Source organism: Pogona vitticeps, chromosome 3 (assembly GCF_051106095.1).
Source record: "Pogona vitticeps strain Pit_001003342236 chromosome 3, PviZW2.1, whole genome shotgun sequence".
Lineage (NCBI taxonomy): Eukaryota > Metazoa > Chordata > Lepidosauria > Squamata > Agamidae > Pogona > Pogona vitticeps.
The window spans coordinates 156,778,865-156,792,890 of NC_135785.1; the positions used below are offsets into that span (position 1 = coordinate 156,778,865).

The 14,026-nt window shown below is 39.8% G+C and overlaps 1 long non-coding RNA gene across 1 annotated transcript; it reads right to left on the reverse strand.

The window, feature by feature from the left end:
- Nucleotides 1–7,666: 7,666 nt before the first annotated feature.
- LOC144588109 (uncharacterized) lies at nucleotides 7,667–14,026 on the reverse strand. The gene is made up of 2 exons (XR_013543456.1): nucleotides 10,138–14,026; nucleotides 7,667–8,929 (listed from the first exon to the last, which is right to left on the reverse strand). It is a non-coding gene; the product is annotated as an uncharacterized LOC144588109 (long non-coding RNA).

Here is a 14,026-nt window from a genome sequence, read left to right on the forward strand (position 1 = left end):
TGGTAAAAGTCTCCCAATTTTCTTACTTCATACATGAAGTCAGAGCAAAAATACAGCACTTTAAAAAGCCATTGTGCAAGGAGAGCTATCAAGTATCATTTGTAGATCCCAGAATTCTGAGCACAGAGAATACCACCATTATGACAGACTGTTTGCTAGGCCATAATGATGACTGCTTCTGATCTTTTCACTCATTTCTCTTTCTAAACTTTGTGTTACACACCCAGGTTACTCCTCCTGCCTGTGCACCTCAGTCTCCTGAGTAAAGATCATTACTGCCACAAAGGTTTCTAAGGCAATTAGAGTATACTAGATAGTCTTTCAAACACATAACCAACAGCTCCCCCTGTCTGTTTTTCTTTACACAAAACTGACGGTGTAAGGAATCAGGATCATTGGGCACAGAAAAAAAGGAGGTTTAATGTCACTGCCAAATGCTCTCCTCCTGAAATTTTCTGCTTTTGTATGGGGCAAAAAACTCATGAAACATCCAAGAAGTCCCATGAGAATTCTCCAATAAACAAACAAACAAACAAAAATTAAAAAAAAAACCTTTCAATAAGAAATACTGCTAGAACAGGAGAAGGATTTTCCCTCCCTCCGTTCCTCACTTTGGGAGGCTGGGAGTCACACCTCCAGTGTAGAGCCTACATCTTAGAAGTAACCTCTCCTCATCATACACTTTGCTCTCCATTATGAGAACATGTGATGATAGAGAGGAAAGAGAGTAAGTGGTCTCCTCTAAGTGTACTGGAGAGAACTGGGTATATAGGAAATAGGACAGTTGAGTCTAGAACATACATGACCCTAACTGAAAATTCTGGATTAGGACAATTTATTCCCTCACTTCATAGGAAGCAATAGGGCTGTCTGTTAATTAACAAGAACTGTTGCAGCCATCTTTGAAAGGAAGAGGGTGTAGCTGCTGACAGCAACCTGAACCATTTTGTCTAGCCTTTCAGCATGTACAATATAAGCCCTTATGTGCTGGTTAGTGGATAAAAATGTGCAAAATTACTGAAGAACTTTATTGATGAAAATGTGCAGAATTCAAATGTCTGAGAAAATGAAAACTGATAGTTTTGTCCATTCATTATTATAACTGATATTAGAAAGGGTTTTTAGAACAGCAATCCCTGAAAAGAATGCAAACAGTGGAAGATAAAATGTAATTAGTTACCACTATTACCTTGTTGCTAATTACTTCTGTACAATTACCCTTCAGGGAGCAGAAAGAGTGATATAGGTTGGTTTCATGAAGCCTAGGAGATGAGCTATAGCCTTTTTTTTAAAAGTAGTGCTATATTGCAAGCCAAGTCATAATACATATTCCTCTGGCATGTGACCCTCTGGATTCATTCTGAAATTGGCAGCCCCACATCATCAAATATGTAATCAACTCTCACTGCATGAACTTAATGACACAGGAATGGTAATAGAGCATTAAATCATAATGGATTATGGAGGCTGTTTATCTGAGTGGAAGGAAATTCATTTCATTGTACAATATTTATTTAACATGGCATCCTAACAACTATGACCTTGCATTTGTCTAGTTGTGCTCTGCATTCCTGCTGATGCATTTCAGAATATATAAACCAAGCTTTTAGTGTCTTTTCCCCCCTAAAAGATCACACTGTAGAAAAATGCCTATCATTATAGAAATTAGCAGGATGTGAGTGCGGAGGGCGGGTATGCAGATCTTTATATGGGATGCCACTGGCAAGACGTTTGGCCTAAGAGCACAGAAGACTGTCCTCATGTTATGTGATAATGTAAGATGCTCTAATGTTAAATAAATATTGTACAATGAAATGAATTTCCTTCCACTCAGACAAACAACCTTCCACTCAGATAAACAGTTTGCCAAAATGAAATGGCAGACTTTTTAATGCTTGGCACTTGATTTTGCTTTGCCTAAACAGTTGCCCTGCCCCCTTTCCACTGTTCCCATTGCCTCCTTACCTGGTCCTGCCTCCTCCTCATCATCATCATCCTCTGCCCCCACCATCTTTAGAGACAGTGGCATGGCTTCTGGAAGAGAGGAGAGTGGAGGATGAAGAGAAAGAGGCAGAAGAACCAGGTAGAGAAGAGACTGGAGCAATGGGAACAGGGTGGGCAGGTGGGTGGCAGAGGGGGTGGAGATATTCAGTTCCCCTCCCCCAGGAAAAAAAACAGAAATGAACCATGAGCCTCAAACCACCCTGATTCATCTATGATGATGATGATGATGATGATGATGATGATGATGATGATGATGATGATGATCATCATCATCATCATCATCATCATCATCATCATCATCATCATCATCATCATCATCATCATCATCTCTAATGAGGACATGTTGGAGGATAGCCAATGAGTCCAACCTCATTGGTTGTGAATATCTGTCATATGTACACATAGGAGAAGATTCAGCAATATCTAATTAACACTGAGATGAGTCTTGGCGGGCAAAGAGTACTTTACCCATAAGGCATTTCATAGCTGGAAATAATCCTTCATCTTGAAGTGTAATTCTACCATGTAGCAGCCAGAGAGGTATCCTGTCTCACCTGAATTGGGACTGAGGAATCTGCTCTGTCAAGAGACTGTTGTTTCCTTTTGTCTAAGAAGGGTATCAATGTAGGGAGCAAGTTAGCATCTTTCTGTTGAGCACTTTTGTCTAAAAATAGTGTGAAAACAGAGCTTCAGTGGCCCCAAGTTCTGTCACTTTCACTGGCTCCAGCATCCCTGCTCTCAATGGCTGAAATGACTTTGCCAAAAAGCACCAGCTGGAACCACTTCTGAGGTGGAATCTAGGCCTAGATGACCTCCATGCTTTCACTGCATCGAACTCTGGGTTAAGTCCCTAGTTTGGCAGAACAGAGGCTGACAGCATAGCTATTTCTGAGCTGTCTTTCCCCACAGCAGACACAGGAGTTGGTCCCAGCCCCATTTCTCCTCTAGAGCTCGAAAAAAAAAAATGGTTTATGTGTCTTTGTTTCATTTGTTTAAAAAAACTTGAAGGTCCTTTTTCAACACTTGAAGAGACTTCACTTATTTCCACAGATCTTGTTTTGCTGCATAAAGATGTCTTTGGAACTAGCTTGGGTCAGCAACCGAGATGCTTTAGGGCATCCTCACATTCAGTAGAACGGCCAAACTGATAGCTGACCTCATTGTACCAAATTTGGTAGGAACTGAGGGAGAGATTTTCTGTGGAGAGCTTATTATAGGTGTTAACTGTGTGGTAGACAAGAAAGTGATTCAGGGATACATTGAAGACAACATTGAAAGACTTAATATTGACCATGCCAAATGGGAAGTTGCCACTCAAAACCCAGGTACCAGGCAGAATGCTGTCAAACAGAGGGCCGAAGAATTTGAAATAAAAAGAATCAAGGATGCACAAAGGAAGAGACAGCAAGGATATATAAGATCTTGACAGCCCAACAAGCCTGGGTTCTGCTCGTCTGTTTCTGTATCTTCTGGACTCAATATGTCCATCAACCTGCCACATCTTAACTGCTCCCTTTTTCATAGGCACAGTCTATGAACACCCAGAGGCTAGCTTAGAAATTGAATGAACTAATGGAATCTGCTTCCCTTTACTTTATTTTGGTGTATTAATTGCGCTCATTTAAATCTCTCTTTTATATGTTGGTTATGTACAGGATTTTCCATTGCATTGGAACTAACTGACTGAGCCAAATAATGGGGGATCACATATATTTTTTTTATTCTTGTGTCCTAAATTACCCTTCACCCACCTACACCAGAAATTGTGCTTTTTAAGTGTGTGTTACATACCATCATACACACCATTGTCAAGGTTAAAAAGCAGTATATATCTATTCATGTACATACAGAAACAAGGTTCTGAAGAAAACAAACAATAATTAGACTCAGTAATGCTGTCCCCTGAGTGCCCAGGAGTATTTCAAGGCAGCTGTTCCACAGTAGAATGCCTTACATTTTTCTTCCTCAAAATGTAAAATGGCAGCCCTTTGGTTCTATATGAAAAAGCAACAAGTACTTTCGGAGACTGATAGCTGAATTTCATATACATCTGCTCAGCAGTAAGTATCACTGAGTTCAGAGGTGGTCCTCCCAGGTAGTCATAAGCACTGTCTTTAGACAAATACGCAAAAAACTGGATTGAATCAGGAGCATTTGTGTGACTCCAGTGTAACTTTGGATAGCAGCAAGGAAGCAGTGTCCATTCCTAGGGTATAGCAAGACTACGTGGATCTGTCATAACCCATTCAGCATTTGTACAGTTAAAAAACACAGCCGTGATTTGAATGGAAGAAATGGGGAATTAAAAGTAATACAGTAGACTGAGTTTCTAGTGCCAAAGGAGAAAACAAGTGACCATTGAAAGCAAGTGAGAACTGAATAAAGCCCAAAATCTTCCCTGCACAGTCCAACCTGACATGCTAAGGACGAGTCACATTGAGATTACTATGCACTATATAACCCACTTGCAAACCCATATGATGAAGAGAATGACATCCATTGCTTACAATAGTTTTGATTTTACTTTTATTTTTTGGCATTCAGAATTTTTTTTTTTGTCTTTGTCGTCTCACTTAGTTTAGCTTACTAAACTTTATGACAATAATACTATTATATTTTTAGGACTGACTGGATGTGTGATTGTGGAAGGGTGATTGATGTAGGGGCTTTGAATGAAGAACTCACATAATTTGGGTGCTGTTTAGCCACCCAGATTATAGCCATTTGCATTTTTCTCCATTCATAGGGGAATTTTTGTTCCTTTGTTTTAGTTTTAATAGTGAGCCAGAAAGACCCAAACCCAGGTGTGGGTTGGTGTGAATGCTACCAGACTCTGGTGCTTCAGAGCTGGCAGCAGCTGGGTTTCCTGGCACAAACTCCATGGGCTCCATTTTAGGGCTTAAACATATGGGTGCTGTATTTATAATTGTACCACAGTGTTGCAAAATCCCAGCAGCCTCAGAAGTTGTAGGTTGAGAGGCATATACCAATCCTTGGGCCTCTTCTCCCTCTGTTGGTGTGGCCAGCCCACCTGGCTAATCATTTTCCCTACTGCTAGAATCTGGTAGCAAACTGTTTAAAGCAAGTGAAGTGCTTAAAATTATTTGTTTTACTTATGTCCCACCTGCATGTCTAGTTTGGTGGCATAGCTTGGTGGGTGTGGAAGCTTGGTACAGTTTTGGGAGCTGCATGCAGCCCATAGAATTCCCATCTTTCCTGTAGATCAGTGGTCCCCAACCTTGGGCCTCCAGATGTTCTTAGACTACAACTCCCAGAAGCCTTCACCGCCACCTCAGCTGGCCAGGATTTCTGGGAGTTGAAGTCCAAGAACATCTGGAGGCCCAAGGTTGGGGACCACTGCTGAAGATGATAATAAGAGCATAGACCCATAGACCTTGACTCTGTTAGTATGACAATAAATATCTAAGTAAAACATCTTTTACTTACAATCCAAGGGCAAACTCTTGTGCCTGCATGCTAATATACTAACATTTCTAGAATTGCTGTCAAAGTACTTGTGCCATCTGTCCCCCAAGATGGAAGGCAGAGGTCTTGTTTGGGTTAACAGGAAGCCAAGGGGAAACATGGCTTATCATGTTTGAACAGGATGCTGGTCAACACTATGCTTCTGTTTCTGCCAAAGGCAGCGTGTAACCACAGCATCCCTCAAGGAAAAGTGGCTAAGCAACGTGCACGCTTTGCTTCTACGGTCTGTTCTTCATTACCTATGAACTGGAAACAATTGCTTCTCTGTCCCTGGCCTTGTTCCCAGAGTACTTGGTTCACACAAAGAGAAATAAAACAAAGATAGAAGCTCTAAAATCTCCACTTAATGGAAAAACCAAAAAGGAATGATAGGATATTGTAGATAAACAGATAAGAGGAAGTTCAGAGGAGGGCAGCAAGGATGAGGACTGGAAACCAAGATTATGAAGAAAGACTGAATGAAATGGGCATGTTTAGCCTTAACAAAAGAAGACTGAGGGGAGATAAGATAGCACTTTTCAAATACTTGAAAGGTTGTCATACAGAGAAGGGGCAAGAATGTAGGACATGTAATAATGGGCTCAAGCTACAGGAAGTCAACTTTAGGCTGAATATCAAGAAAAACTTCATAACTGTAGGAGCAGAACAATGGAACCTAATGCCTCAGGAACTGGTGAGCACTCCAACACTGGAAGCATTCAAGAGAAAATTGGACAATCATCTGTCAGATCTGCTATGATTTGGATTCCTGCATTGAGCAGGGGGTTGGACTAAGTGGCTTTATAGGCCCCTTCCAACCCAATTGTTCTATGATTCTATGAAGAGTGAATAAAACATCACATGTCTACTCAGGCTATGCAAAAGCCACCGTCATACATTCTAATCCCTGGAAAACCTCATCAAAGCTATTTTAAGCAATGAAAGTCATTTTCTTCATCATACATCTTTGCTAATTGGTAGGCAGAGCAACTGCATTACCTGTCATCTATTCAAAGGGGTTATATAGTGCATGCTAAGGACTGCTCACAGTGAGATCACATTTGGTTTATACTAAAGAAACGTTTTCATATGACAATCATATTGCCATTTGCTCCTCCTACTTGTTTACAGATGAGTTGTGAGCCATGAAACAAGCAAAGGAAAGAGAGAATCTGGAGAAAAGCTCCTACAGATGTTAATCTGGCTCCTTGCTGCATAACCTCTATATGAGGCTGTGGGAGGGAGGTCATCCAGGGATGTGGAGCTTCCTGTCACCAATATGCTGATTACACCCAGCTCTACGTCTCTTTTTTTTTTTTCCATCTGCAGTAGATGCCATTCCGTCCCTTGGGCGTTGCCTGGAGACCGTCCTACAATGGATGCAGTCGAATGGACTGAGGTTGAACCCAGACAAGGCAGAGGCCTCGTGGGTGGGTGGCCCCAATGTCAGTGGTTTGGGAAACTCCCTCTCTTTTGGGGGGGGAGGTGACTCTCTCACCACAAAGAGTTCGTTTCACAGCCTGGGGGTCCATCTTGATCCAGCGCTTACCATGGAGATCCAGGTAGCGTCCATGGTTCGGTCTGCCCACTTACATATTCAGCGGAACATATTCAGTGTCCCAAACAGGTCAGAATTCAGCCCAGGGAACAGAGCTCTGTCCTCCTGCTGCTGTCTCGTCACGGCGTCAAGCCAGAAGTCTGTGTTCATGTTTTTTGAGATGTAAGTGTGCTATGGGCTGGGTTCTTTCCTTGTGTTTGACATTTTAATGTTATGCATATATTATGTTGTAATCTGCCCAGAGTAGTGGCTTGCCACTAGACAGACAGACAGACAGACCACTGAAACCTTTTTCCACACAGCAATCATATTAAAGGAAAAGTATTAGCTGGGGCAAAGTGGCACTGACTGGATGGCCTGTTTAAAAGGTCAACCCCGAATAGTTTGGGGAGGTTTGGGGATTGTTGTCCTAGAGCTAACACCTCTCCTAGAAATATTAGGAAAGAGGTCATTATGTTTAGGATAAAGTGTCAGAAAGATGCCTGTAATTGTCTGGGGAATTTGTAGCTCAGTAGCGGAACAGCAATAAGATAAATGCCTCCCTGGGTGTGTTGCATTGTACCTGCTTATGCATAGCACAAGTTATTGTATATAATGCCGTTGAGGCCGTTAATTTTTATGCAACTCAGTGGATGCATATTTTTGTTTGTCTAGCTGTCAGATCACAGGCAATACTCATCTAATCTCCTCCTTTTTGTCATTCTTGCATTGGTGAGCATCCATCTTCCTTTCCTATAGAAGGAACAAATATGTATTCTTCTGCTGAAGGCATAAATATGTATTATTTGTTAACATAGCCTTACTAAGATTCATCTCCTGAGCCCAGAGGAGAGAATATATGTTATCACTCAGCAGTAAAGGTTCCTGGTTACATGTCACTTGTTATCCCTGGGGTAGCTATTCACTGAAAGTGAAGAGGCACATTTTGATACTCACTGAATATTATTGTTTTTATGTATTTTCTGTGTAGTACTACACAGATATCACTGACCAAAATAACCATCTCAACATTCTGACAAGGATAAAAAGTACACCATTTTTCTTGTCAAAAATAACATCTTCAGCTCATCAGCTGAGAAATCCCTTCATGTCGAAGTCAAGGAGCTGACACCAGAGAGTTAAATCACTAACTGAACATACTGAACAATACAAAAGCTTTTCTTTTTTGTTGTTCAAAAGCTAATGATTTTATGGCATAGTAACCATCAGAGCTCATTTTCATACATTATAATTCCTGGTGAAAGACACTTGGTTTTTCATATTCTCCCCCTGTCCCCATGAACTAACTGTCTAGTAGAAATTTTCACCAAGAAAACAGTGTTACAGAAAGGGATTCATCACACTTCTTTGAGCTGTGAGAAGCTGCACAGATGGAGTTTGTTTACATAGGATGAGAGAACAGACTTGTGGTGTCTTGGAACTAGTTGTTTATTTGCAAATATATATGCAAAGCAAATTTGAAGCAAGTTGACACCTAAAACATCACTAACACCATCCTGCATCAGATTCTTCCAGAATAAACATGAAATATTACATGGCTCCCTGGCTGCTTTCTATTATTCATTTCTAGCCACTCTCCCAGATTTCATTCTCTTGCACATTTTAGCTATTTCAACTTCTCTCCTGCTCCTCCATTCTCTGGTTGGTGTGACATTTCAAAGGCTGAACACAGATTTCCAGTCATCAAGAACCATTAAACTGTTTAGCCTTTTATCACATGCTTCTTTAGGCAACTGTTGCAGAGGTTCCACTCCTGTCACACAGTACCAGCAGGCAGGGGTTGTGGTGCTTGGAATGTGGTGGTCAGTAGGCCAAGAACAGCCAACTTCCACTTTGTCTTTGCCTCGTGTGATAAACTCTTCTCCAAATAACTGGCCACTTGTAACAGACTGGTGAGGATACCTAAACTCAAACCAGATAATACAAACTCATGGAGGTTGAGTAAACAACTTAATCCAGATAGGGTAGATATATTCAGGTATAGAAAGCTAACTCAAGAAGGTCCCAGCTGATTCAGTTCCATAAAATGATAAATCCACTATGTGCCCTCAAGCTCTATAATCCAGATAATTGTAAAGAAACACATATATATTTTTTAAAAAAACTCTAAATATATATGCAGATAATTTTTGTAATTAAATCATCCCACTTCATTTGCAGATTACACAGCAACTCTCAAAACATAGACATACCTAAATGAATGCAATAATTGCAACGGGACTAAGAAAATAATAAATATTTGTAAAATTGGTATATTTTTCCCCCTAGCCTGTATTAAAAGATGATTTAGAATTTTAGACAAATGCTACCCATTTTACAGATGAGTGTAGATAAGTGAGATTAAGAGTAGGGCTGCGAGTTAACCAGAATGAACCAAAATGAGACAAGGGCAAACCAGCTTCATCTTGATGCACTTGGTCAAGGAATTAACTATATAAAACCAAAGTCACATATTGAGTCTGCTCAAACCTTTTGATTTTTTTTTTGTCTGCATGAGTCTTTCTACACTAGTTTTGCCTTTCACCTTCAAAACTACTAGCACTAAGTTGTAATATTCTTGTAAAAATAATGCATCCAGGAAATATTTTAAATGCAAACATGTACTTGATTATGATAACAGTGAGGAAGACCCATGCAAAATAGGGAAGCAAATTTGACAGGTTTAAAACTGCTTCATGTCACTCTTACATTGGCCTGATATTCTCAGTTTAGGAGAGTAACTTCCTGTATTCCACATCTGGGCTTCAAAGCTTTGATGATTTTACAAGATTTTTACCTTGTCAAAAAATAGCCCTAGCAATTGCTTTGTGTTTGGTTGAGAAGTGATTAACTGATGAAAAAAGGAGTAAATTTCTGGGATTTTCCTTTGCTTGGTACCACTTTGTGAATGGCAGTGAGCACAAGAGACCATCTTGACTGCTGCCATTGGTGCTCTCAACATTCAAGCTGCCCCTTGCTAGGTAAAGTTTCAAATCCTTTTTCCTGTTGGCAACATAGGCATGATATTGTGCAGCAACAGTGGGCCATTTCCTAGTGTTTTGAATTGTGGATACAGAAGTACAATATCCCACATTCATAAACTGGATTTTTTTTAAAGAATTTCATCTTACCAGCAACTAGCCATAAGATTTTTATGAGCTTCAGAGTCTACTAGTTTGAACCCCAAATCTGGATGATGATTTTGACTTTTAACACCCGAGAGAGTCTATAGTAATCCATCAAAATAGTTCATCAATATGTTCATTCAGATTAACAACCCCTGCAGAAGAAGGAAAAAAAATAAAAACACCACAGTCAATACCTATACATAAAAAGTAACTTTGGATATTAGGAATCCTTACAATGCTCTTGATACAATATTTTCTGTTTGCATACTTTGAACAGATAAGAAAACTGTTGGGTAGAAAACTAGAAATAACAAAATACAAATATGTAATCCACAAATTTAAAAAAAAAATCAATTATATTTGGTTAATCAATCATTTAACTATTATTAACAAATATAAATATTTCTAAAACGTCATTATAGCTTACCTCCAGGCAGTCCTTGCTCTGCGCTGCAGAAAAATCTATTCCCATTTGTTATGTGACAAGAGGCTTTAGAAGAATAATCATCCAGCTATGGCAGGTATGACATTCACGATCTGAAGGACGAGCAGTTCCAACAGAACAGCCAGGCTCTTCACTTTCTTTTCTTCAGTTTCATCTAATATTTATTTGTAAAGGCTGATGGCAAATAAATATAAAATTTGCAACACTTTTTGTAGAAATGGGAATATGAAGATTTCTCAGTTCTTTGCTTTCAGATGCAATAATCAAGGAGGTCCTTAAAAAAAATATCTTAGAACCGCATCAGGATCTCCATCTCAGCAGTGAGTGACTTTGCTCTCATTTCTTTCTTAATCGTACCTACTATTTGTTTACATCCCACTCAAAAACATACACCATTCCCACATATACACCTCTTTTCCCTTCCCTCATTCATTCATACATGCACACACTTCATTCATACACCATACATGCCTCCATGCCCAGAGAAAGATGCTTCCTCTTTTACTCTCCATAGACAGATGAAGAGAAAGAGTGATCATGGAATTTAGTCACATCCACGGCCAGGATACATTGTCCTTATTTTTCACCCTTATCATCATCATGTATCATCAAATCAGAATTGACTGTGGGTTCAAGGAGAGTGATTTACCAATCCTTTCTTCAGGTGATACTGCAGGACTGTACAGCTTTCCGAAGGCCAGATAGGAGGCAGGAGATGCAGCTCCATCAGCCAACACACTCTGAGTAATCATGGTTAGCCCCTTTCCCTAGAAGCACAGTGCGAATTCACACTTCTGACCTTGGTTCCATGGCCACATACTCCAACGCACCACTTATAATCTGGCTCTGAGTGACTTTTCAGGTAATACCGTGACACAGAGCCCTAGGGCCAAGGCCCCTTCATAGTCAGGTCCACAATTAGAAGCAGATAACCTTAACTTGTAAGTGTTCTCCACCCCACTCCACCCATATCAGCTTTTCTCACCTCTAAATTTTGAAAGTTAGCTTTGCTTCCTGACTGTTCATCAGGGGACAAACATGGGTCTTATATACAAGCTTAATTGCCTGTGAAACAAAAGGCTTAGTAATACCTATGTGGGTAAATTCTGATATTATTTTTTGTTTGTTTGTTTGTTCCCTTTGGAGTCATTTACAAGGGCAGCTTACTATCTGGACTTCATTTTTAAAGTCATGCACATTATGCTCGAGTGCATTTCAGTAAATATGCTAGTTTCTGATGTATTTCTTATAGCAGTAGTCAGAATAGAGATAGGGATGCAATGCAAAGAGGTTCTCCTAGTATTCGAGCAGAATTCTTCTAGTTGTTGTTGTGGGTTTTTCGGCCTCTTTGGCCGTGTTCTGAAGGTTGTTCTTCCTAATGTTTTGCCAGTCTCTGTAGCCGGCATCTTCAGAGGACAAAACTCTGTGCTCTGAGTGCTGTCCTCTGAAGATGCCGGCCACAGAGACTGGTGAAACATTAGGAAGAACAACCTTCAGAACACGGCCAAAGAGCCCGAAAAACCCACAACAACCATTAGATCCTGGCTGTGAAAGCCTTTGTGAATACATTATTCTAGTTATTTCTATTTCTGAATGATATATTTGCTGGGCAGGGAATAGCAGAACTGTCAGACATTGATAGTCACATATGTCCAGAGTAGGCATGGTGACAAATTAAAAATAAAAAAACCTTAGAGGATCATCAGTGCATTCAGCTCAAATTGGGGGTGTGCTCAAGATTCAGAATTTATTGGCAAAATAAAGCAAAGTAGAGATATTTGTCCATTTCTGAAGTCCAATGGGGAAGATCAAAGGGACACTCAAATCAAACATGGGTTCTCCAAAGTAACAAAAATTTTGTTGGCATCTTTCAGGTGAAAAAAATCCAGAGCAGCAGCTTTTGTTTCAGAGAATTAGGTGACTGGCATCTGGGAAACAATACCAAGCCAGTTGAGTATGGATTCGTGAAAGAGTGGGGAATGAGCAAGGAGAATAAAATGTAAAAGTACTTGAAGTGGTAACATTCAATCTGAGAAGAATCCAACATTATTCATTTACTGCTGAGGAATAAATGAACTCAGAGGATGTTTATGGGAAAACAGTTCACTGTGTTCATTTCATTAACTCAGAGGAGACAGCCAATTTTAATGCATGCTACATGCAACTGCTGACATAATAAATTTCTTCTTGGTTGAAAATTATTGCCATCTTTCCCAATTTCTCATTTTATTAACATAATCAAGAAAAAGCGGAGTGAGAAGTAAGGTCACAATATGAGTATCATAAATAAGTACAAGGAACATTCTTAATTACTTTACTGTAACTTTGTTTTTAATAAGAAAACACAATGTAGATGAAGAAATGAAATATTTATGAAAAGCAATATACTTTGTAATTGTTAACACTGAGATTTTACAAGCTCCAGAATTGAAGGAACATACTTATTGTTCCCACAGCTGTGGCAATTCATAATTTCTGCGCATGTCGGTACTGAGCACTTAAGGGCCCATAAAAAATCATTTACATCACTGGGGAAAAATATTTAATAATAATGGAGGCACTAGAGAAATATATTGAGATTTGGCAAGTAGGAAGAGCAGAGGTGGTAAGTGCCACCTTACACATGTGAGCAGTTCATAACCATTAGCTCACTTGACAAGAGAGGTTTTAATGGTGCTCTGCCATAAGGGGCAGAAAGGACTGGAGTGATGCTCATTGCCTTGAAATACCTTTAATTTTGTTCAGTCCTCATATACCTTTGGAATCATAACTCTCTCCAAAGGGTTTTTTAAAAAAAGAATAGCCTTATCAAATTAGATTTACCTCAGAATAGCTCAGATGTTTTATGTGAGAAGGACACTACAGATTTGATTGAAATCTCTTTCAATTCAGTTTTAATTGGGGGGGTCCTCATTCATTTTATTTGATTTCATACGCTTCTCATACCTATCTTTCTTGTTTTACATAAAAGGGAAAAGTCTATTTCGGGTATTTCATTTGGTGTTTGCCCATTTGTGTTTTCTGGTAATCCAGAACCCCCAAAGAACTGTTAAAAACTACTCCAAAAAAGCAAAGGAAAAGGAACAGAGAATTGATCTACTCAGGCAACAGTACATGAGAAAGAAAAATCATCATCAGACCCAAGAAGGTAACAGTTTATATTAGAAATAGGCATGAACCAGAAAAATGGTGGTTCATGGTGATTCATGGTTCATAATTACCCATGAACCACAAACTTTCTGAACCTTAAAAAATAAAAATAAACATTGAACTAGTTGGTGTTTTTTAAAAGTTCATGCCTGGGGGAGAGGAAACTCATGCCCCACCACCACCTGCCTGCCCCCTTCCCACTGGTCTCATCGCCTCCCTACCTTGGGCTGCTGCCTCCTCCTCCTCTTCCTCCACTCAGCATTCCCTCTAATTTTCTGGCGCACTGGGTGGAGCAAA